The sequence below is a fragment of the Gopherus flavomarginatus genome, chromosome 22, assembly GCF_025201925.1.
Source record: "Gopherus flavomarginatus isolate rGopFla2 chromosome 22, rGopFla2.mat.asm, whole genome shotgun sequence".
NCBI classification, from domain to species: Eukaryota; Metazoa; Chordata; order Testudines; family Testudinidae; genus Gopherus; species Gopherus flavomarginatus.
Genome location: NC_066638.1, coordinates 18,823,808 through 18,845,803, shown reverse-complemented (window position 1 = coordinate 18,845,803; position 21,996 = coordinate 18,823,808). Strand labels below are relative to the sequence as shown.

The 21,996-nt window shown below is 46.6% G+C and overlaps 1 protein-coding gene across 1 annotated transcript in view; it reads left to right on the top strand.

Annotated features, from left to right (window-relative positions):
- PTAFR (platelet activating factor receptor) overlaps positions 1-21,996 on the top strand; it is a 566,600-nt gene that overhangs the window by 503,546 nt on the left and 41,058 nt on the right. The gene's annotated exons all lie outside the window — the stretch shown is intronic.

Genomic DNA, 21,996 nt, shown 5'->3' with positions numbered 1-21,996 from the left:
AGGGAGAAGGTAGGTACCCACTGTATGTGGACACGGACCCCAGACTGGCAGCAGGCTGAGCGGGTCCGGCAGCCGGGATCCCAGCTGGCAGGAGCTGGCACATGGAACCCCTGAGCGGCAGTGGGCTGAGCCACTGGGGTCCCAGCCGCTGGCCCCGCACAGCCTGCTGCCGGTCTGGGGTTCTGCCTGCCAGACCCTTGCCAGCTGGGGTCCTGGCTGAAGGCCCCACTCAGCACGCTGCTGGCCTAGTGGAACAGAACCCCAGACCAGCAGTGGGCTGAGTGGGCCGGCAGCATAAGATCAACATTTTAAATTTAATTTTAAATGAAGCTTCTTAAACATTTTGAAAACCTTGTTTATTTTACAGTACAACACTAATTTATTTATGTAATACATAGACTTATGGAGAGAGACCTTCTAAAAAAACATTACAATGTATGACTGGCATGCGAAACCTTAAATTAGAGTGAATAAATGAAGACTCGGCACAGCGCTTCTGAAAGGCTGCCGACCCCTGCTCTGGAGAGTGAAGATCCCTTCTCTAAGTCACTGCTTTGGCACGTCATTCCATAAGAAGACGCAATGGGCATTAATGTGCAGAGTCAGACTGGTGAAGAGCTGAGTGAATGCAGTTGCTGCTGCTCCATGAATCACCTTCACTCTATCATCTCCAGTTGCCGGGGCTGATCGGCTTTGAGCTCAGGTGGAGTGGGTAGTGCTGCTGGTTCCTGCAGGGAGGTGACTGTGTCCATACTCTTGTTCCTGAGAGGAACCAACAAGTATTGCTGGCTTCTCTCTGGAGGTGGGATCAGTTGGTTGTGGTGAACTGGCTGTCTGGAGCACGACTAGGATGTGTTTGCCAGAGGAGTTTCCATCCATCTTGCTCAGTCTGGTTCTGGAGATGCTGGTGGAGCTTTGACATGTGACGTGCCACGTGGTTTTCATTCCCTCATGGCTGGCAAAAGCAGTTGAGTCCAGTATTGGTAGAAATTACCCCTGCTTTCTGGCTGGGGGATAATTTGGCAGCCTGCCTCATGGGCACTCTATTCAGTGTTTATTAGAGTCACAGCGCTGACTCCATTGTCAAGGTTGAATCTTCTTTCCATGAGGCCACGCTTCCCACAAAGCTGCTCTTGGTTGCAGGGTTGCTTCTGCAGGCTCATACCACAGCAGAACTATTTTGCAAATCGGAGCATCTGCCTGTTGATTGGCTGTGAGGGAAAGGTCTGCTTGGCTTTGCCATGATAGCTCAAAAAACATCATCTAAAAACATTAAAATGATAGCTCATCATTGCTCAAAATGATAGCTCGATGATAGCTATCATTGCTCAAAAAAAATGTAGCAATGGCTCTTGCTGTTCCTTTCAGTGCTGACTGTACAGTCTTTGTAATTGTATGATTTCCTCCTCCAGACTCCTGCCTGTGTCCCATCTATTCTGGCCAGGAGGCTGGATGCCCTTGGGCACTGGAACTGTCTCTCTTTGGCATGTAGAGGCCCAAGCACCCTGCCATTGCTAGATAAAGACTTCCCCAGCCCCTTGAAATGATGCTGCTGGGCTGGTTTGGGTCGCATGTTCAGTTTGTAAAACAGTGGTTTTTATAGATTCCAAGGACAGAAGTGACCACTATGATTATGTAGTCTGACCTCCTGTGTAACGCAGGCCAGAAAACAGCCCCAAAGCAATCCTAGAGCAGAGCTTTTAAAAAACATCCTATCTCGATTTAAAAATTGTCATGGAGAATCTACCATGATCCTTGATAAATTGTTCCAATGATTAATTACTCGCACTGGTAAAAACATGCTTTATTTCAGTTTTAATTTCCAACCATTGGATCATGTTATATCTTATAAAAAATATAAAAATGGAAACTAGGTCAGATTACAAAGGATGAATATAGGCAAACAACACAGGAATGCAGGGGCAAGATTAGAAAGGCAAAGGCACAAAATGAGCTCAAACTAGCTATGGGAATAAAGGGAAACAAGAAGACTTTTTATCAATACATTAGAAGCAAGAGGAAGACCAAGGACAGGGTAGGCCCACTGCTCAGTGAGAAGGGAGAAACAGTAACAAGAAACTTCGAAATGGCAGAGATGCTTAATGACTTCTTTGTTTCGGTCTTCACTGAGAAGTCTGAAGGAATGTCTAACATAGTGAATGCTTATGGGAAGGGGGTAGGTTTAGAAGATTTAAAATAAAAAAAGAGCAAGTTAAAAATCATTTAGAAAAGTTAGATGCCTGCAAGTCACCAGGGCCTGATGAAATGCATCCTAGAATACTCAAGGAGTTAATAGAGGAGGTATCTGAGCCTCTAGCTATTATCTTTGGAAAGTCATGGGAGACGGGAGAGATTCCAGAAGACTGGAAAAGGGCAAATATAGTGCCCATCTATAAAAAGGGAAAAAAAAACAACCCAGGAAACTACAGACCAGTTAGTTTAACTTCTGTGCCAGGGAAGATAATGGAGCAAGTAATTAAGGAAATCATCTGCAAACACTTGGAACGTGATAGGGAATAACCAGCATGGATTTGTAAAATCATGTCAAACCAATCTGATAGCTTTCTTTGATAGGATAATGAGTCTTGTGGATAAGGGAGAAGCGGTGGATGTGGTATACCTAGACTTTAGTAAGGCATTTGATACGGTCTCGCATGATATCCTTATCGATAAATTAGGCAAATACAATTTAGATGGGGCTACTATAAGGTGGGTGCATAACTGGCTGGATAACTGTATTCAGAGAGTAGTTATTAATGGCTCCCAATCCTGCTGGAAAGGTATAACAAGTGGGGTTCCACAGGGGTCTGTTTTGGGACCGGCTTTGTTCAATATCTTCATCAATGACTTAGATGTTGGCATAGAAAGTACGCTTATTAAGTTTGCAGATGATACCAAACTGGGAGGGTTTGCAACTGCTTTGGAGGACAGGATCAAAATTCAAAATGATCTGGACAAATTGGAGAAATGGTCTGAGGTAAACCGGATGAAGTTCAGTAAAGACAAATGCAAAGTGCTCCACTTAGGAAGGAACAATCAGTTTCACACATACAGAATGGGAAGAGACTGTCTAGGAAGGAGTATGGCAGAAAGAGATCTAGGGGTCATAGTGGACCACAAAATAAATATGAGTCAACAGTGTGATACTGTTGCAAAAAAAGCAAACGTGATTCTGGGATGCATTAACAGGTGTGCTGTAAACAAGACACAAGAAGTCATTCTTCTGCTCTACTCTGCACTGGTTAGGCCTCAACTGGAGTATTGTGTCCTGTTCTGGGCACTGCATTTCAAGAAAGATGTGAAGAAATTGGAGAGGGTCCAGAGAAGAGCAACAAGAATGATTAAAGGTCTTGAGAACGTGACCTATGAAGGAAGGCTGAAAGAATTGGGTTTATTTAGTTTGGAAAAGAGAAGACTGAGAGGGGACATGATAGCAGTTTTCAGGTATCTAAAAGGGTGTCATCAGGGGGAAGGAGAAAACTTGTTCACCTTAGCCTCTAATGATAGAACAAGAAGCAATGGGCTTAAACTGCAGCAAGGGAGGTTTAGGTTGGACATTAGGAAAAAGTTCCTAACTGTCAGGGTGGTTAAACACTGGAATAAATTGCCTAGGGAGGTTATGGAATCTCCATCTCTGGAGATATTTAAGAGTAGATTAGATGAATGTCTATCAGGGATGGTCTAGACAGTATTTGGTCCTGCCATGAGGGCAGGGGCTGGACTCGACCTCTCGAGGTCCCTTCCAGTCCTAGAGTCTATGAATCTATGAATCTTTCTGTTAGACTGAGGAGCCCATTATTAAATAGCTGTTGCCCATGTCAATACCTGTCAACTATACTCATAACCCCTTTAACCTTCTCTTTGTTAAGTGAAATCAGTGGTGTCTTTGAATGGTCTCTGCCCATTCCTGCTGCTGACGATGCACCACGGGTACAGCTTAGACTAGTGGAACTCGCTAGTAGCAGTCCCTCTTGGAGGGCTCGTGCACACCAGCCCCTCCCCCCAGCTCTGAACAGTCAAAGATGGGGATATCGGGGGCATGCTGCACCAGCAACCTCAGTTCCTTCCAAATGCTGTAGTACAGGGGTAGACAACCTATGGCACACATGCCGAAGGCAGCACGCGAGCTGATTTTCAGTGGCACTCGCACTGCCTGGGTCCTGACCACCAGTCTGGGGGGCTCTGAATTTTAATTTAATTTTAAATGAAGGTTCTTAAACATTTTAAAAACCTTATTTACTTTATAATATATAGCTAAACTCTTATTGTATGTAGACTTATAGAAAGATCATCTAAAAACATTAAAATGTATTACTGGCATGTGAAACCTTAAATCAGAGTTAATAAATGAAGATTTGGCACACCACTTCTGAAAGGTTACTGACCCCTGCTGTAGTAGATGAACCAGGAGCCATACAGCGTCAGTCTGACCCAGACTAATTGGAATGGATCATTTCCACTTCCGCCACCTTAGCTGGCCAATTTTTAAAAAATGTCTTATGTAGCCTTTCTTTTCTCTCAGGATCTCAGCACTGGGGTACAAAGCCAAGTCCTCCACTCGCCCCCCAGCACTGATACTCTAGTGCAGAGCACCCCCACCCATGCACCCTTCCCCAATTTCCAAATGTTAGAACCAAAGATTGAGAAACCAGGGTTCAAGAGCTGGGTCACTTGCCCTGCTGTTTTTCCTGTTTCAGGCACACATCCATTTGGCTTGCCTAGGGAAATAGGTGGGGGGAAGGTAATTCCCCTCACTGCTCCACAGGCTGCACCTCCACCCCCAGGGCTAGAAAGCAGCATCTCTGAGCTGTGCCATTGCAGGGGGAATTAGCAGCTCCATCTGGCCGCAAGATGCAGCAGTCCTCTGAGGTGTCTGAAAAGCCTGGCAAAGTCTTGTCAGCCTCCTAGCCTGGAGCAAGTTCTAATAAACGCTTGGCCTTACAGGTGTCAACCTTTGCTGACAGCCTGCCCTCAAGGGCTCTCCCCTCCGGATCTGGCTTTTCTGGCTCTGTGCACTGATGTGTAAAAGTCTCCCCTCAAGGCTCCAGCCACCAAAGCCAGAGTCAAAATAAAGACTGGTACTGAGGGCCAAGGCTGTAATATGAATTCATTCTCTATGCTTGACATAGGGCTACAGTGCCAGTCTTATGCTCATTATAAGCCAGATAAGGTGCCTGATGCTCTTTCAGAGCCTCAGTTCCTACTGGATCCATACTTACCATAGGTGACAGAGTCCTGTGGCACCCTATAGACTAACAGACGTATTGGAACATGAGTTTTCGTGGGTGATGAAGTGGGTATTTGTCTGATGAAGTGGGTATTCACCCATGAAAGCTTATGCTCCAATACGCCTGTTAGTCTATAAGGTGCCACAGGACTCTTTGTTGCTTTTTACAGATCCAGACTAACATGGCTACCCCTCTGATAATGACATAGTTTAATCTCATCAAGTCCCTGGGATTCCCTTGTGAGGATACATCCTTAGATCAGGGGCACCTCACTAGCACTAAATAATTTGTCCTTAATGCAAAAAGGCAGCAGGAGGAAATGTAAGGGAGTAGGGATGGTTCCTCCTCTGGGAGAGAAAAAGAAAAGTGTACAAGGCTAAGCTAGTTCCCCCAGTTATGCAAACCTCCCAGAAACACACTAACCACCCCCTAGGACTCTTACTAGTTTTCCAGGGCAATATCTGACCCTTCTCAGCTTTGCATTTATTAAAACCATTGTTGTCATCCTTGGAAACCTGAGTATCTGCACTCTACTCTGGAAAGAGACTGACTGGCTTGACACCTTCCTTATCCTTCCTCTCCCAGGGAACCTAGAGAGCATTACCAAGGCTTTTGGCTCCAGCCCTTTAGACCATGAGATCACACTTTTTCATCCAGGTGTATGATAGGAATTAATTCCTTGCTGAGTAGTGGCAGGGCTGGAAGGTACCACAATGGGCAATGTGTCCATGAAACCCTTCCCCCAAATCAAAAGGACTGAGCAAGGACAGTTGGAAAAAGAGCCTTCTCATATAAGAGCTCAAAGAGAGGGTCCTGCACAGGCTCTGTCCCGCCTGCGTTTGTTACTCTTCCTGTTACCGAAGGAACAGTCTACTTCACTATTCCTGCATGTGGTGGCTGGGGATGAGATGAAAAGTCCTATTGAACTCACAAGACAGATGTACAGATCCAGACATTCAGACTCTGTTGGATGACCATGGATGCCTCCTCTCGCCCAGAGGATATGCTATAACTTCATGAGCACAGAGAAGGAGGCTATTACCCTACACATCCCTTCAGTGACCTTGGAGGAAATGACATAGCTAGCTTTCAATATCCTGGGTTCACCATCTAGGAGTCAGATTACCTTGCCAGGCCAGGATGACCTATTGTAGCCAACAAAGAACACCTGAATAAACCCAGCTTCTGGGCAGGTAATTTCTAAACTTGCAGACAAGTTGTACTATCTGCCTCATGAGGGCTTCTTGCTCTCCCAGTCCCAGATTTGTTGGTAGTGGTGGTTGCCAGTCAAAGAGCTGTAGGTGGTCGAGTCCACTCTAGCCCTTCAGCTAGTAAAGGTAAGAAGCTAGATGCTTCTCTGCACGCTAGGTATTAGAGGAGTGAACTGTCAGGTGCTGATGTCCCAATACCAGTATCCCTTTTGGGAGAAAATAGCACTGTTTGCTCAGTCACTGCTGGAAAAACAGAGAAAACTGGCCAAAGCCCTAATCCCTGACACTCAGCTGGTAGTTAAGCATGGCCTGAGGGCATCTGCCATCGCTTCTGATATAACATCTAGAGCTGGAGCATCTTCATTTGCCCCAAGCCACCATTACACTGGGGAGGAGACTTCCCATGGGATGGTGAAGGGCTGTTGCTGCAGAACAGAAAAGGTTCTAGAGAAACTGAAAGAGACCAATCCTATCGCAAGAGCTCTGGGGATGTCTCAGCTCCCCTCTAAAGAGACTCAAGGTACTGTTGTTCTGTTATCAGAGACATCAAACCCAACCTCTGCTTCCCTTTCCTTTCAAAGGAAGCAATGCCAACATCAGTTCCCTGCTCAGTAGTGGCAGAAGTACAAGCCGTAAAACCCACAGGAGAGATCTGCCACATCATCTTCTGCTGCAACGGCCTTTCAGCTTCGGCAGAAAGCACGAGATCCCTTCAACTTTCTCACTGTTTCCCCTTTTTGGAACTTGTGTCAAACAGTGATGTCCTTCCTCAAACTGAGGGGCCTCATCCAAAGATGAAGCCTCTACATTGGCTAGCAAAATGCTGTATACCAAATTCAGACAGCATGTTTATGAGATTGGCACTGCCCAGAGATGTGTTCCTGTCCTTCGTGGTGGACTCAACTTCGCAATATCCTCAACAGAGTTGTCTTCAACCCTTCAGCTCTCTTGGCCACAATCACCTCCAGTATTTCCAGGCAGGGCTGTGAAGCTCATTACAAGACTCTGCCAAGGCATCATCACTGGAATTTCTGCAAGAAAAACCTAATAGCAACATTCTAGAATTAAGAACAATTCATAGGGCTCTCACGTCCTTTCTTCCCCAGCCAACAGCACCATTCAGTATGAAAAGAGGGTGTGCAATTCTAGCCAGCTGTACAAAGAGGCCAGAGCTCTGTGGGAGTGGTGCATAAATGTAAATGTGTATATCTGAGGTAAATGTATACATCTAGGAGCAAATATTTTAGGCATAACTGTAGGATGGAGAAATCTATCCTGGGAAGCAGTGACTCTGAAAAAGATTTATTTGGGGCGGGGAGGAAGAGTGTGGTGGATAGTCAGCAGAACATGGGCTCCCAGTGTGATGCTGTGGCCAAAAGAGCTAATATGATCCTGGGATGCATAAACAGGAAACTTGACTAGGAGTACAGAGGTTATTGTACCTCTATATTTGGTGCTGGTGTGACCACTGCTCGAATCCTGTGTCCAGTTCTGGTGCCCACAATTCCAGGAGCATGTTGAAAAATTGGAGCTGGTTCAGAGAAGAGCTATGAGAATGATTAAAGGATTAGAAAACCTGCCTTACAGTGACTGACTGAAGGAGCTCAATCTATTTAGTCTATCAAAGAGAAGGTTAAGGGTGACTTTAATTATAGTCTGTATGTACCTACATGGGGAACAAATTTTTGATAATGGGCTCTTCAGTCTATCAGAGAAAGGTCTAATGTGTTCCAATGGCTGGAAATTGAAGCTAAACAAATTCAGACTGGAAATAAGGTGTACTTTTTGACAGTGAGGGTTATTAACCATTGGAACAACTTACCAAGGGTTGTGGTGGATTCTCCATCACTTAAATCTAGATGGGATGTTCTTCTAAAAGATCTGCCATAGGAATTGTTTTGGGGAGGCTGTGCTATATGGGAAGATGATCACAATGGTCCTGTGTGGCCTTGGAATCTATGAATCATATACTGAATTTATTCTATAGTTTCTTGCCTTGCAGGCAAGGAGAGCATACAGGCCAAGCTGCTGAGCAGAGACCCGTGATCAGCCTGAGCGGTCATTCAAGGACTCGGAAGCAAGCAATGTCTTCTCTCTGTGGGATTATCTAGAGAGAGACCTGCTCGCAATAAGGTACAACTCTAAATGTGCTCCAGAACAAGAGCAGACAACCTGTCCATCTGGATGATTTTTTGCTAGACTGGGGAGTTGGTCTCCTCTTTGTGTTTTCCCAGTTCCTCCAATTCAGGGAGTTCTCAGGAAAATCAAACACAACGGAGCCATGGCTATCCTTATTGGTCTGGCCTGAGCAAGACAACAGTGGTGGTTCTTTGAGTGATTGCACATATCTATTCCACTGTAGATGTATGTGCACTTCAGGGCACAATTTTCAGAGAGCTTTCTCCTTAGTGGTACCCATCGGGGCAGCATTCACTGCCTGCCCACCTTGGCTTCACTCCCAAATCCAGCAGGTGCATATTGCAAGGACCTTTGGTCTGCACACAGGGAGCAGGGCCATATCAATGGCCTTTTTGGAACTCATGGGGGTTCCCACCTTCATCCAGAGCATCCGTACATCCTTCCAAACCTACTTAGAATCATAGAATATCAGAGTTGGAAAGGAGGTCATCTAGTCCAACCCCCTGCTCAAAGCAGGACCAACACCAACTAAATCATCCCAGCCAGAGCTTTGTCAAGTCGGGCCTTAAAAACCTCTAAGGATGGAGATTCAACCACCTCTCTAGGTAACCCATTCCAGTGCTTCACCACCTGCCTAGTGAACTAGTGTTTCCTAATATCCAACCTAGACCTCCCTCACTGTAGCTTGAGATCATTGCTCCTTGTTCTGTCATCTGGTACCACTGAGAACAGCCTGGCTTCATCCTCTTTGGAACCTCCCTTCAGGAAGGCTGCTATCAAATCCCCCCTCACCCTTGTCTTTTGCAGATTAACTAACCCTAGTTCCCTCAGCCTCTCCTTGTAAGTCATGTGCCCCAGCCCCCTAATCATTTTCGTTGCCCTCTCCTGGACTGTCTCCAATTTTTCCACATCCCTTCTGTAGTGGGGGGACCTAAACTGGACGCAATACTCCAGGTGTGGCCTCACCAGTGTTGAATAGAGGGAAATAATCACTTCCCTCAATCTGCTGGCAATGCTCCTACTAATACAGCCCAATATGCCATTGGCTGTCTTGGCAACAAGGGCACACTGCTGACTCATATCCAGGTTCTTGTCCACGGTAATCCCCAGGTCCTTTTCTGCAGAACTACTGCTTAGCCAGTCAGTACCCAGCCTGTGGCAGTGCATGGGATTTTTTCTTCATAAGTGTAGGATTCTGCACTTCTCCTTGTTGAACCTCATCAGATTTCTTTTGGCCCAATCCTCCAATTTCCTTAGGTCACTCTAGACCCTATCCCTACCCTCCAGCATATCTACCTCTGCCCCTGGCTTAGTGTCATTTGCCATCTTGCTGAAGGTGCAATTAATCCCATCATCTGGATCATTAATAAAGATGTTGAACAAAACTGGTCCCAGGACCAACCCCTGGAGCACTCCACTTGATACTGACTGCCAACTAGACATCAAACCGTTGATTGCTACCCATTGAGCCTGACAATCTAGCCAGCTTTTTGTCCACCTTATTGTCTATTCATCCAATCCATATCTTTTTAACTTGCTGACAAGAATTTTGTGGGAGACCGTTATCAAAAGCTTTGCTAAAGTCAAGATATATCACATTCACCGCTTTCCCCATATCCTTTTTTGGCTGCTTATCAAGAACATCACTATAAGCAGCTCACTCTCAGTGCTGGGTCTGGCACCATGCCAGGACAGGGCCATTCTCACAAGCTACATTGGGAAGAGTTGTGACAGGATCAGCCCCAAGAGTCATTGGCACCATCTTCCTCATCCCATGATGAGGCTGTTGTGGGGGAGCCTCTGTCCCAAGCACTGGATGACTGAAAAGCCCATCAGGAGTTGTTGAGAAGGATGGCTTTGGCTCTGGATGTCCACATATAGGAGCTCCAGGAATAGTCCCAAAGGCTTATGGACATTTTAATATCGGCAGCTCCACTGAGGATAACTCTGCCGGTTGGTGAGGCTATTCTAGAGCCTACTTTAGAATAACCTATTCTAGGCAGAACCCAGCATCCATACCATCTACCCCAAAAAGAGCAGAGAAGAGATACTATGTCCTCTCTCAGCAGTTCGAACATTTTCTACAACTGTCCCCCTCCAGGCTCCCCGGAAGTATCTGCAGCTAATGAAAGGGAGAGGCATGGTCACCAGGCACTGACTTCAAAAAACAAGGAGGCTAAGAAACTAGACTTGTTCGGATGGAAGCTTTATTCCACAGGAGGATTACAGCTTTGATTTGCAAACCAGTAAGCTCTGCTGGGGAGCGATGATTTTACCTGTGGGATACAATTTCAAAGTTTAAGGACAAGCTCCCAGATGACACAAAACAAGAATTGGAGGTGATGGTGGAGGTGGGCAAGTTGGTTTCTAGAACAGCTCTACAGGCTGGTCTAGGTGCATCTAACTCTGTAGCTCATTGTGGGCCTTCGCCATCATTATGCAATGATCTTCATAGTTGCAGTCCTCTGGGCTCCCTGGAGGTTCAACAAACAATCCTTAGTCTCCCCTCTGAGGGGCTGTCACTATTCTCAGGAAAAACTGAGATTGTGCAGAGTCTGCACAGGGACTCCAGAGTGACTCTGAGGCCCCTGGGGATTTACAGACCAGTGGCAGAAAGGGGTCCTTGCACCCCTATCAGACCCAGTAATTCATAGGGTTTGTACCTCTGAGCCTGTGATCTGTCAAGGAGGATGGGTAGGGGTTACAAGAGACAAGAACCACAGCCCTTTGCCCCTGCCGTGTGGGCTGCCTCCTCCAAGAGCACATTTTGGTGGGTTGGTGGAGGACAGAATACCAATTCCAAAAGTGCTTTTTCCCTTCCCCGATTTTTGCAACTTGCCTGTCCCATTACCATTGTGCTTGGGCCACATCACCATGTATTGGAGGGTTCTAAGCACAGCGGAAGTGGGATAAACCCTTCAATTTCTATTCCCCCCATCCCCAGTCCCTCCTTCAGGGGCCTCTCTCTTGAAACCATGGTGTTGTGAGAGATACAGTTGCTGCTTCTTGTTGAGACTATAGAAGAAGTCCCTCTGTTGCTCAGAGGAAATGGTTTTTACTCCCAATACTTCTTGATCCCAAAAGCAAAGGAGGGAGGTAGCCTTGGGCCTATTGAGGTATGAGAGAGTTAAACAAGTTCCTTAAGAAATTGAAATTCCGGATGATCGCTCTAGCTTCCATTATTCCTCGCCTGGAGCTAAGGGACTGGTGCACTGCTCTTGACTTAAAGGACTCTTACTGTCACACGGCAATTCATTGGGGCCACAAAAAGTTTCTAAAATTCAGTCAATAGTTCTCACTATCAGTTCACAGTGCTGCCCCTTTCTCTGTCAGCTGTCCCTTGTGTATTTGCAAATTGTATGGCTGTGGTAACGGCTTTCCTCTGGAGATCAGGAGTCCACATCTTCCGTAATCTGGACAACTGGTCAGTAAGAGGTTGAGTCAAGTAGCAAGCATTGTCCAGTGTAGACGTTATCTGGTTCATGTTCAATGTGCTTAGCTTGCTGATCAACACAGATAAGTCTGTCCTGTTTCCAGTATAGAAATTAGAATTTTTTGGACCTGTCCTGGATTCCACAACAGGCAAAGCCTTCCTTCGACTGGCAAGGTTTTCAGATGATGCAAGGCATAATTCTAATGTTAGCAACATATCCTCTCACCACAGTAAGAAGCTGTTTGAGGCTGCTAGGGCATATGGCAGCGTGCACTTACGTAGTCCAATATGTCAGGCTATGTTTCAGAGAGCTACGGGGCTGGCTGGCCAGCATATATTCACCAAGGAAACATCATATGCACGTGATAGTTCATACACTGAATCATAGAATATTAGGGTTGGACAAGAGCTGGGATGATTTAGTTGGTGTTGGTCCTGCTTTGGCCAGGGGGGTTGGACTAGATGAACTCCTGAAGTCCCTTCCAACCCTGATATTCTATGTTTCTATGAATCCAATCCCCTGCTCAAAGCAGGACCAACACCAACTAAATCATCCCAGCCAGGGCTTCGTCAAGCTGGGCCTTAAAAACCTCTAAGGATGGAGATTCCACTACCTCCCTAGGTAACCCATTCCAGTGCTTCACCACCCTCCTAGTGAAATAGTTTTTCCTAATATCCAACCTAAACCTCCCCCACTGCAACTTGAGACCATTGCTTCTTGTTTTGTCATCTGCTACTACTGAGACCAGCCTAGCTCCATCCTCTTTGGAACCCCCCTTCAGGTAGTTGAAGGCTGCTATCACATCCCCCTTCACTCTTCTCTTCTGCAGACTAAGTAACCCCAGTTCCCTCAGTCTCTCCAGATTCCTAGGAGTGGGAATAATGTGCAGCAGCCTCTTGAACTAAAAATTAAGGTTACTTGCCAGTAGCGGGAGCTCTTTGAGCTGGAGTCTGCACATGTGCGCTTCCCACCCACCTGCCCCTCTTTCTTGTGCCCAGATATCAACGTAGGACCTAAGGAGGTGAGAGAAGGCACCACAGCTCCTTTCATAGCTCAGCTCGGACAGCATGAGGTCACAGGGTGCGCTAAACTGAAGGGAAAATGGCCTAGGACCGAAAGATCCTTGGAACATGTCCAAGGTGACTAGCAAATGGGAAAATCATGGGCTTTCAAGTACAGTAGCTGTGTGCCTAAGGGCTTGTCCACATGGGCAGCTATTCAGGAATAGCTATTGATTGTTAAATTCACACTCTACCTTAATCTGAATTAATTTTCACATGTTATTAAGCCATAAGCTAAAGCACTGTTAGCAACAGCCCTTGGTATAAATTTACTCTCGCACTGAGTCCTTGGCTGCCCAGGCAGTGTGAGTGTTGCTTGTTCTGCGTCCACAGCCTGTGGCACTTAGCACGAGCTCTAACCTGAGGCCTGCCCCAAGGAGCTGTCACCAATGGACAATATCAAACAGGTTGGGCTGCCAGCCGGGCCGCTCTGCCCAAGGCACTGTACCTTACCTCACGCTGGTGCTAGGGCCTAGCTGTGTACCTGGGCATGGGGGTGAGGGGCTCCTGGGGCATGATGCAGCAGTGGAGACAGGCTGGAATCAGGCCAGTTGCTGTAGGAGTGGGGAGAAGAGCTGAGCTCCCAGCTTGCCGGCGCCAATGCTAATAGGCAGCCTGAGCCACATGGTTCTTGCCAGATCTAATTTTCTATAACAAAATTGAAGTTGGCAGCCTCTGTGAGAGGCTGGAAAGGCCCAGCCTTGCACCCACACACACCCCGCCTTCCCTTCCCCCACGCTGGGCCAGGCCCAGCTGGGCTCTGTGACCATTGGCAGCTCTGCAGCCTGGCCCAAGGACAGGGATGGGGAGGAAGAATGAGCCTAGAGTCACTCCACTGTTGGGCCCGGGGAGCTGGGTCACCAGGGCTGGGGCTTTGTGAGAGAGGAGCTCTGGGCCAAGGGCCAGGTATGTGCTGCTGAGAGCCGCAATAGCACAAGCGACAGTAGTGCCAGACTGACAGCCCTCCTTAGCAGGTCCATCATAGGCCTGGACAATGCCAGCTCCCCACAGCACTCCCTGCCCTGGGCTTGGCCTGGAGAGAGCATTGTGGCACTGCCAGGGGTGCCCACAGGCTGGAGGTGATGGAATGAAGGAGTGTCAAACCTGTAGTGTGGGAGAGCTTGCCCTGCAGTGCAAGCAGGCCTGGGGCCCCTGGCCCCCCACCAGCTGGCCACTTGTTCGGTGTTAGAGGGACAGGGCGTGGTAGGAGCACTGCCCCTGTGCAGGTAGCGGTGACACCATCAGCCCAACCAGGCACTGGATAGAAACAGGGTGACCGGTCCTTATTCTCCTCTCCTGGCAGAAGGAGCCCAAGGCCTTTTCAGCCACAGTGGGGGTTTTCTGGGGAACTGCTCTGGACCCAGCACCTGTACAGGAGGGGCACTTTGCAGCAGACCTCCCCTCCCCAAGTTCAGACGGCCCCCAAACCTGTGGACTGGTGTAGTGATCGGGCCCAACAGGCTTACAGCACCACACAGGTTTGGCGTGGCCCTCCCTCCATTGATGGGATCCTCTATGCACACAAGAGCCACTGGACTTGGTTTAAACCCAATGTGGTACTACTGGTGCAGACCCTGACCTGGAAGCACCTCGATCAATTTATGCCTCAGCATGGTTTAGTTAGCATTTGTAAATGACAGGGCAAGCTGCCCTACTAGAAGGCAGGTTTAAACTGCTGGACAAGTGCACGCACGCACACACACACACTCACACTCTCTCTCTCGTTTAACTAACATGGTTTAAAATTGCACCTGTAGCAGCTCTGTGTGAGGGGCCAGCATAAATCTGTAGTGCTGTTCTCTGGGGAGATTTAGGGGACTATTTCCATAAATATTAGGACAGAAATTGTGTGTCTAAGCTGCATATTCAGTGACCTTGTGTGATGTTCCCCTCTGGTGTTATCCGGACTGGTGATCTGCTACGTCACTCCAATCCTTTGCTCTGGGATCCAGCCTTACCCTCCTCTGCTGTGAGAACCCCCACTCCTGGGCTGTTCACGCACAGCTTCTGGCATGTAAGCTGCTCCTTGGATTGTGCAACCGAATGACACTAGCTAATACAGGGGACGGCAACCTATGGCACACATGCCAAAGGTGGCACACAAGCCGATTTTTGATGGCGTGCGATGCTCTGGGGTTCCGGCTGCTGCTCCGGTGCCAGCTGGGGTCCTGGTCACCAGCCCCCCTCAGCTCACTACCAGCCTGGGGTTCTGCTCACTGAGGCCGGCAGGAGGCTGAGCGGGGCCGGCGGCTGGGACCCCAACTGGCAAAGGGCCGGCAGCCAGAACCGCAGGCCAGCAGCATGCTGAGTGCTACTGGCACCCCAGACTGGCAGATGACTGAGTCACTCAGCCCCCCCGCTGGCCCTGCTCAGCCTGCCACCGGCCTGCTCAGCCCGCTGCTGGCTCAGTAAATGGAACCTCAGACCAGCAGCGAGCTGAGCAGGACCAGCGGCTGGACCTCAGACCGGCAGCAGTTTGAGCGGGGTTGGTGGCTGGAACCCCAGACAACAATCCCAGGGAAGGATCACATTAAATTGATAAGATCTGCATTTTAATTTTATTTTGAATGAAGCTTGTTAAATATTTTTATAACCTTATTTACTTTAAACACAACAATAGTTTATTGATATAATATAGACAGAGAGACCTTCTAGAAATGTTATGACATGGGAAACCTTAAATTATAGTGAATTTGGCACACCACTTCTGAAAGGTTGCTGACCCCTGGGCTAAACAATTGAGTTGGCCAAGTTGGGGGCCATGACAATCTCCTTGGTGTAAATGGGCCATTCCTGAGACATCCTGGTGACTAATCTTTACTTTTTACTTCAAGTCCCTATAGGATGCTTTTTTTATATATATATATATATATATACACATTATTCCTGAAATATTCCTGTACATGCACCTCACATGGATTATGAATCTTGACAAAGTACAAGCTTTCCTTAAATACCTTACATGTTACTCTCTATGGATAAATATTCTGCAAGACATGTGTTTGGTGTAATGAGTTTGTAAGGTCTGAGGTGAGGGCTATAGGCACCGAATCCGTGGGTCCCGCCCCACTGCTCCAGCTCACCCCCGCCTCCTCTGTGAGTATGCTGGCGCGTCCTGCTTCTCCCCTCTCCCTCCCAGTGCTTGCTCCCTGAAACAGCTGATTTGCGGGCAGGGAGGGAGGGAGAGGGGGAATGTGGCGCGCTGCGGGGAAGAGGCAGGGTTGGGACAAGGATTTAGCGAAGGGATCCAATAGGGACAGGGAGGGGGTGGAGTTAGGACGGGGACTTTGGGGATAGGGTTGGAATGGGGACGGGGCCAGGGGCGGAGGGGGTGCAGGCACCCACCAGCGCTGGAGAAAGTTGGCGCCTATGATGAGGGCTATTTACAAAAACAAGGGACCCTTTGCCAGTGGGTCTCTGTGTCACAACCGCCAAATCTTTTTCAAAGTCCCTGCTTCCCAGGATAGAGTCCCCCTTCCTATTATGTATGGCCTACATCCTGTGCTCCCAGATGAACACATTTACATTTTGCCATATTAAAACACTTATTGTTTGCTTGTGCCGTTTACCAAGCAATCCAGATTACACTGTAATAGTGAGATGTCCTCTTCATTATTCACCACTTCCCCAATTTTTGTGTCATCTGCAGACTTTACCAAAGATGATTTTATGTTGTCTTCCACATCATTGATAAACATATTAAATAGTGTAGGGTCAAGACCCAGTCCCTTCAGGACCCCAGTAGAAACATACCTGCTCTATGATGATTCCCCATTTACAATTACATTTTGAGACCTCTCAGTTAGCCAGATTTTAATCCATTTCATGTTTGCCTTGTTAATTTTATATCATTTATAAAGTCTATGCCTTTGCCACCAACACTATTAACTTTGTCACTCAAATTTGTAACCTTATTTAAAAAAAAAAAAGATATTACATTAGTTTGACAGGATCTATTTTCCATAAACCCATGTTGATTGGAATTAATTCTGTTATCCTCCTTAATTCTTTATTAATCAAATCCTGTATTAGCTGTTCCATATCTTACGTGGGATTGATGTCAGGCTGACAGACCTATAATTTTACCCAGGTCATCCCTTTTACCCTTTTTAAATATTGACACAACACTAGCTTTCTTCCAGGCCTCTGGAACTTCCCTGATGTTCCAACAAGTATTGAAAATCAACATTCACAGGCCCTTGATCTTCTCAGCCACTTCTTTTAAAGCTCTTGGATGCAAGTTGTCTGGACCTGCTGATTTAAAAATGTCTGACTGTGGTAGCTGCTCTTTAACATCCTCCAGAAATATTAGTGAAATGGTAAAAGTGTTCATCATCATCATCATCAAATTAGACTACATCATCTGTCTTTTTTTTTCAAATACGAAAGAGAATTATTTATTGAATACTCCTGACTTTTCTACATTATTGTTGATAATTCTACCATTTCCTTCTACAAATGGACCAATATATACTATTGCTAAGATTCTTTTTGTTCCTAATCATCTAAAAACACCTTATTGCCCTTCATTCTGTTTGCCATACATTTCCCTGGTGTCCCTCTGCTTCTCTTATCAATTTCCTACAATTCCTAGTTTCTGATTTATACTCATTGCTATCAACTTCTGGCTTCTTTCATTAGTTATACATTATTTTTTATAGCTGCTTTCACTTCCCTTCTAAACCAGGTCAGATTGTTAAACCAATGCAGCCATCTTCCTTGCTTGTGGCTTTTTGGGGCATCGAGTAACATGTTCTTAAACAATTCTTTCCCTCTGAATAGGTTTGAGTGTTGTTAGTATTACAGGCAAGGAATTTAGGCCACTTTTCCTGTGCTCTTGCTTTTGGTGTCATCTGCCCTTGAAATTGGAACTATCAGTACAAGAGATTTTCATCACTGGTGGGCAAACTGGTTGAACTAAAATAAGGACTGGTCTGAAGCATGGCCCCTTTTCACAGGTTTAGCAAAGTCTGGCAAATTTCTTTTTAAAGAGGTAACTGTCCTGGAGCTGTCCATATGCTGCTGCTTTTGATTTATGCAGTTTGGTGACTTTCAGCATTGCCAAACCAAACAGTTAACAATCGTGAGCCAATCCACCCAATAATTGGCTTAAAAGTCAATAGATTTTAATAAATAATATATTTGTGGTTCTTTTCATTTCCTTCTGGTTTCTGAGTCTTTGGGACACATTTGGGTCAGATTTTCAGACTTTTCTCTGCAACCAGTCAGGCTAGCCACTTACTTTTTTAAAGTGAAAGCCGAGATTCTTATGAAGGCAACTGACTTCTGGAATGGGGGCTTGAATTAAAACACCAAATATCAGAAGATGCATTTCATTGTTGCATTTGGGTTTGTCCAAACCCTGCACTCAGAAACTCACAACGAAACTTGGCTGAAACAAACAATCTTAGTTGTGACCCCAGTGTGACTGATCACTGCCATTAATCCCAGGGCTTGGACTTGGCCATTTCGGGTGAACTTTTTCCTACAAACCCTCCTGGCTGTTTCTGGATCACAGTGATGGCAAATGGGTTTGGTGGCAGGTTCATGCAAACATGAGCTGGTTTCATCGGGGGGGCAGAGCTTTGTATGAGTTGTTGTGCAGTCAGCAACCCCTTTGTAATCCAAGCCAGAATTCAGAGGCGCTTGTGTGATAATACTGAGCAGTGTAGTGGGGGTCAGTCAATCTGGGAGCTGGAGAGTCAAAGAAAAACAGGGTCTGTCAGTGATCAGCAGCTGCAATAAAGGTTCCCCATGCATTACTGCCCTGTCCTGTCCCTCTCTTGTGCAGGGTAAATGGCTGCAGTTGGACTGTGATAGTTTCACGCAGCAGCTCTCTTGTTCTGCACACTCAGGGGCAGCAGATGTAGCTCCAACAACAGGGAACCAAGTTATTCTTTCGCCACATCTGCACCCCCAAGCCCAGAGGCCAAGGAAATAGAGCTTGCTCTATCTCAATTCATTGATGTTCCAGAGTAATGTCTGTTTTGCACTGGCCACCTCACTGGCACCTCTCAGCAAGGCTCTCAAGATGCTTTACAAACATCTCATACCTGTGAGACCAGGATTCCTTTTATCCCCACTTTGCAAATGAGGAAGTGGAGCCACCAGGTGGTGAAGTGACTTGCCCAAAGTGACAGTGAGTGAGTAGCAGAGCTGGGATTAGAGCCTGGGAGTCCTGACTTCCAGAGCCCTGTTTGAAACCCCAGACAACACCCCCTCCTACATGCACAGGCTGAAAGGTCCTGCTAAGATGGGGGAAAGCAGCCTAAAGGGTCTGTGCTCCAGAGAGGTTTCTGAAGCCCAGAAATCACCTTGTGAACAATGCCCAAAGGCTCTGGGTATCACTTCCCAGCTAAGGTGGCCTCTCACCTAAAAGCTTAAGGCCCACAATGGAGATCTACTGTTGGAAATAACAGCTGCTGGTTCTTTTATTCCTCCTCTATATTACTTAAGATCAGCCATACTGGGTCAGATCAATGGTCTATAGACTCACAGACTTTAAGGTCAGACGGGACCATCGTGATCATCTAGTCTGACCTCCTGAACATTGCAGGCCATCTAGCCCTGTAGCCTTTCTTCCGACAGTGGCCAGTGCCAGATGCTTCAAAGGGAATGAAGAGAACAGGGAAATCATGGAGTGATCCATCCCTAGTTGTCCACTCCCAGCCTCTGCGAGGAAGAGGCTAGGAAAACCCAGAACAGGGGGTTGCATTCCTGACCCTCTTGGCTAATAACCACTGATGGACCTATCCTCCATTAACTTATCTAATTTTTTTTTATGCAGTTATAGTTTTGGCCTTTGCAACATCCCCTGGCAATGAGTTCCACAGGTTGACTCTGCATTGAGTGAAGAAGTACTTCCTTCTGTTTGTTTTAAACCTGCTGCCTATTAATTTCATAGAGTGACCCCTGGTTCTTGTGTTATGTGAAGAGGTAAATAACACCTTTCATGATTTTATAGCCCTCTATCATTTCCCTCTTTAGTTGTTTCTTTTCCAGTCTCAACAGTACCAGTCTTCTTAATCTCGCCTCATACGGAAGCTGTGATAAATGGGGGGATCTCCCGTTATCCCTGTTGGTTGCTGTTCTCTTCTTGCTTTACCTGTAAAGGGTTAAAAGAGTCCACAGTAAAGAAAGGGAGGGGGCACCTGACCAAAAGAGCAAACAAGAGGGCTAGAACTTTTAAAAATTAGTAAAAAACTGTCCCTTTGTCTGTTTGTTGCTGTTCTCTGGAGAGAGGGGACAGCTGGTGCTCCATGCCTTCTGATTGGACTGAACCTTGACCCAGCATCCGGACTTTGTTTTAATCTTCAGACTCTGGTGCAGTGTGTTTGTGGTGTGACTATGGAGTGAGTGGGGTTTATATTGTAAGCAATAAAAGTATTTAGAGTGTCATATACCAACACTATGGCTATCTGCCTGAAGGATCTGCACCTTTTGCAGCAGCCGCTGAGGGGTTTTTTCCCAAGACAGCCGATGCAGCTAGTGAGCGGATCACTTACGGGCATAGGCCATTTACGAGGGTCACACGACTTAAAGCCTGGAGCGTTGGGCAAGCTAGATAACTCTTTTTTTAAAACTACAGGTACTAACTATCTACAAACTAAACAACAGTCCAAACTGAGAAAGCTACAGCAGAGTGCTGGAGCACAGCAGTTCAGAAGCACCGTCACTGGTGGCAAGAAGGAACTGGGCGGGGGGGGACACCTCTATGGCTACTGCTAGCGGAAAAGCTTTTAGCACAGTGCACTTGGCGAGCACACATACCTAGTGTGGAATGCACATGAGCAATCACGTGAATAAGAAATATGCCTTACACTCTTCCTCAGCCTCCATCTGTAGGTAGGCCCATGACAAAGCAATTTTGCTAAATTTTTGTCTCTCTGCCAGTGTAACAAAAAATAATCTTCAATTTGAGACAGGGTGTATTTTTCAACTTTTAGTACTTTTATGGTGAGCTTAAAATCTCCACACACCCTTACTGCGTCACATTTTGTTACAGTTGGAAGAACAGGCGTTCTCCACGACTCTTTTGAAAGTATGCCTTCCCTTTCCAGCTGTTTCAATTTAGTGTCTACCTTTGAGTGGACACTGTGCGGGGCAGGTTGAGCGTTGTCAAACTTGAGCTGCCCCTTCTCAGCTAGGATTATTTTAGCCTTCATAAATTTTAGAGTTCCTATGCCCTCCTTGAATACTCACAATGCCTGACATAGAGTCCCTTTCAGTGGTTGTTTGACAGTTTTCGTGGTCTCTGCTGAAAGTGACTACAGCATGTTTATAGAGTCCTAATCCAGAGGCACCTTAGGTAACCATTCATGGCCTCACAGAGCCAGTCCCCACTTCTCAACAACATACAAGCCTAAAAAACACAGCTTATTGTTATACACCAGATTTACTTACATCACTCCGGTTGGCACTATTTTTTCTCCCATATATTTTTAGTAATATCAGTGGCCCCTTCACTCAAAGCATAACAAGTCAGATTTGGTCAAATAAAATAAAAGCAAAACGCATTCTAAGATGATCTTAACACTTTCAATGCCCTTACAAACGTAGATGCTTCTCATCACAAGCTGGCTGGTTGCTCTTCAGTCAGGCTCTCCCATGATCAGTGCTTCAGTCTCTTGGTGATGATGTCTGTAGGTGGAGGTGGAAAAGAGAGGAAGAGCATGGCAAATGGGTCTCCCTTTTATCATGTCTTTTCTTCCCTCTTGACTTTGCGCTCCCCCTTCAGAATCAGGTAAGCATTACCTCATTGCAGTTCCAAACTGACCAACGGAAGGGGGCGACTCCCTCGAGAGTCCCTCTTTTGTTGTTGTCTAGGCCAGTATCCTTTGTTCCTGTGAGGCTGGCCTGGGTTTGTCCCATACCTGCCCTGATGAGGTGTGAACTGCTTCTCTGCTCTTGGAGAGTTTTTACC